The sequence below is a fragment of the Somniosus microcephalus genome, chromosome 12, assembly GCF_052327205.1.
Source record: "Somniosus microcephalus isolate GS21.2 chromosome 12, FLI_Smic_1.0, whole genome shotgun sequence".
In the NCBI taxonomy this organism is placed as follows: domain Eukaryota; kingdom Metazoa; phylum Chordata; class Chondrichthyes; order Squaliformes; family Somniosidae; genus Somniosus; species Somniosus microcephalus.
This window is the reverse complement of record NC_140998.1, coordinates 96,015,416-96,019,098: the sequence shown is the minus strand read 5'-3', so window position 1 is coordinate 96,019,098 and position 3,683 is coordinate 96,015,416. Positions and strand designations below refer to the sequence as shown.

The window sequence follows — 3,683 nt, the reverse complement described above, 5'->3', positions numbered from 1 at the left end:
CAGAGGAAGCGCCGGAAGGGTAAACTCTGTACTGTGAGGGGTAAGTCCCCGTCACAATCCCCAGAACGAGCACCAGACACAGGGGGACAGTTGAAGGAGGTCCTCCTGCAAGCCCTACGAAAAGGGGTATCTCGATCCCCTGGGCAAGGTCGACAGGATGACCAGGAAAGGGGAGGCAGTTACAGAGACTGACCTGGCCACCCGGAGACGGGTGGCGTTGTACATAGCACTGTTTTTTTTTTTTTGAAAGATAGTTGGGGTGATTTCACAGTGAGGTGAGGGTGTTTGGTTAAGCAAGGAAAACAAAACTTGGTGCTACTCCAGTCGAGCCTGAAGAAGCCTCAGGCAAGACTGTGTTTTTCAATTTGTGTTCCAGAAGATGCTCCGGACCATTGTGATGATATTCACCTACCTGGGGACCTGCGCCGGACGCCGAGGGGACAGCGAGGAGTCCCTGGTGTACGGGTGTTCCGGGGGCAGAGCGCCAACCGTAACCACGGGAGAAGGGATCATGGAGGCAGAAGACCAGGCCACCTACTTCCACGAGGGAAGATGGCCTGGGTGGTTGGGCTCGAATTCCACCCGGTGTTCGAGCCACAAGAGCTTTACTTATGGAGAGGCCTCCATCCCCTGTCCGAACATCGAGGTGGCCACTTCCCGGGTTAGGGTGACAGAGGGGAAAAGGGTGTGTTTGACGTGTAAGGTGGACGTACCTTTAGGACACTGGTGGTGGCTCAGGAAATTGAGCACGGACATCGAGGACAGGAGCTCAGACTGGGAACGTCTGAGCAACGATACCTACCGGACCATCATGGGGTCACTGGGGGAAGTGACAGTGTGTTGGGAAAAATGGTGGGCCTACGACGAACGGATGTACGTATGCCTATGGGGATCAGCCCAAGTATGCCCAGCGGGGCTGTCCATCGCCTTTGTCAGGTGGTGGCAGGACACAGGGTACGGGTTGGAGTGGGATAGAAGCGGGGAAGCTTGCGGCACCCCTCGCATCCGAGTGCCCATCAATGCCACCGAGCTCCTGGCTCAGCTGAGGAAACACCTACCCACACCCAAACACACTGACGCCCACGGATGTCCGACCACCACTAGGGGACCTGGGAATGGGTTGGTATTAGTACCGACGGGTAAGTTAGTATACCGGGGAGTGCACTATGCAGTTGCATCTGTGGTCCTTAACCTAACAGAAGTTCGCCTACCTGCGTTCTGCCCCCAGAAAACCGAATTGCTGTATCAGGCTCTGCTGAGGGAGATGTTCCGAAGCTTCTATGAGCTGGACTTCGGGGACATCAGTGTGGCAGACCTGTACACAAAAGAAGACACGACCGAGAGGGGCAGACAGCGCAGGGGGGTTTTGAACGATGTTTTCACTGGGTTTAATACCGGGGCCTCAGTTATGAACAGCCTCGATGATGTGCAGCTGGCCCTACAGATTATTGGGCTAAAGTTTCAGCTGCGCAGCATCCTAGGGAAGGAGAATGATGTTTTGGGCTCCACGCTTCACGAGGGGGTGGCTATGACAGTGCACCTGAAGGAGATTGTCGCCCAGCTAGAGGCTCATGCTCGGACAATAAACACCTTGATTAAGGAGGACCGGCTGGCCTCCGATCAGGCGGCACAGAATGAGGTGTGTGTGCTCTATGGGGCCTGGTTGCTGGAAGAGGGCCGCAGTAACTTGGAAGACCTTAAGCAAGGTCGGGTCCCCTCCTGGATCAGCAACCAGCACCTGGAGGCACTGCACCCCTATAGCCACACCCTCAGCCCATGCCAGCTCCGAGTGGCGTCGGAGGCCTATCCTGTCCCGGTTGACTGTGGAAAATCCAACCACACTATTATGGGTGTAGTTGTGCGAATGCCAGTGATGGGGTCATCCGCCCAACCAGCACCCCTGTATCGTGTGGAGAATGTCGGGGTCATTTGTGGGGGGGTACACGTCCGTTTCACAATGGTCCCACCCTATGTCATTGTGTGGGAGCACACAGTGACGGGTACTGACCTGTCTGGTTGCCGTAGCCGGGGAGCACAGGTGATACTGTGTCCCCAGCACTTGAACACCTTCAGGAGGTCAAAATGCGGGTTTAGCACTGCTGGGGCAGAACCTATAAATTGCACGATGGAGGTAATGGCACCTGGCCATGTACCTCCACAGATAGCATATGTGGGTGGTGGGACATATTGTGTCGCCACGACTGCCCGCTGGTATAGGCACGGCCCGAGTGAGTGGTGTGATATACCGGACAGCAGCTTTTGCTTTAAACCTAGGGCAGAAGTTCAAGTGGCCCAGGAAAGGATCATTCCAATCCCGGAACCCTCCACAATTCACCTCACGGTACAGCACAATGTAAGTGACTTGTAGAACTATGTTGCCCAGTTTGGGTACTCTATACCACTCTTACCTGAGAAACTCACTGCCTTATTGAAGGCAGTGGACCTCAGTCAAAAACATTACTTCACCCTTGAACAGAAAAACAAAGACATAGCTCTTGGGATCGCAGACATACAGTCACCCGCATGGTGGGAATGGGGAATGAGGGTAGATATCCCTGTCGGGCTTCGCATGGCCTCCCACACGTTGGTAATTGTACAACTGGTCATTGTAGTGTATCCCATTATAAACACCTGCAAAGCCAGAAGAGCCCTCAAAGCACACCGGTATCTGAAATTATTCAACAAGCAGCAACAGAAGGACAGCCCAGTATAACCATGAGAAGAATGCCCTATTGTTTCCAGGTATTCTTTCCTCGTCGGAAACAAAGGACCATTCTGATGCACTGTATCGCAGCACTACTCGCACCCGGAAGCTGGCTAATACCATACGCTACGTAAGCTGTCAAAACTTATATACGGCGAAGTTGTACGAACTTACACCATCACGGATGGATAGGGTGAAAGCTGTACAACTTTGCAGGAAAGGACGCAATGAACACACGCGGCATGGGGTATTTGTTATGCTCTATGTAATGGAAAAATGTAGTACCTTGTTTTGATGTATACCTGAAAGGGGATATGATTATTGTACCTTTTTCTTTAAGGAAAATGATATTGTTTTGCACACACTAACTTTGTACGGGTTATTAGTCAGAGTAAACAACGGGGATGACTGACACTTGGTAGGCCTTTGGATTTTCTTACATGTCAATTGACACATCCCAGCTATATCCGGTTGTGTCAAGATGGGGGACTGTAGGGTTTCAAAATCCACAACCACGTTTTATTGGAGCCCTCTAAGGGCAAGGTGACCAAAATTGGATTGCCCTATACAGTTTAAAACCAACATTTTCGGCCAATGCAGTGGTCCCGAAAAGTAGGCTGGGATATCTGAATACAGGGGACTGTGGCTCAGAAGCGAGCCATAGATGTCGGCCAATCGAAACAAAGTGCATTCTCAAAGGCCAATCAGGGGACTGAGTCGGGCCTGAAGCAAGGAAGTCCCCGGCCAATGGGGACTACCCAGCCCAGGTTTGAATATGTGACTCACCCCTAATCGAGCTATGAGTACAGGCCATCATCACTTTAATCAACTCGGACTAGGGACAATAGTTTTGGGATCACTACAGTTAAGAGGTGGCCCAAAATAATCAAGTCCCAGGACTGACACAATGGGACAGCAGACCTGGAGGAGCCGCTGTGCACTCAAAACAATACCCCTGCCCTCACACTTGTAAACACCA

At 52.1% G+C, this 3,683-nt stretch overlaps 1 pseudogene; it reads left to right on the top strand.

Moving 5' to 3' along the window:
- The first annotated feature begins 1,259 nt into the window (after positions 1–1,259).
- On the top strand, positions 1,260–2,779 carry LOC147109405 (uncharacterized; annotated as a pseudogene).
- The last annotated feature ends 904 nt before the right edge of the window (positions 2,780–3,683 follow it).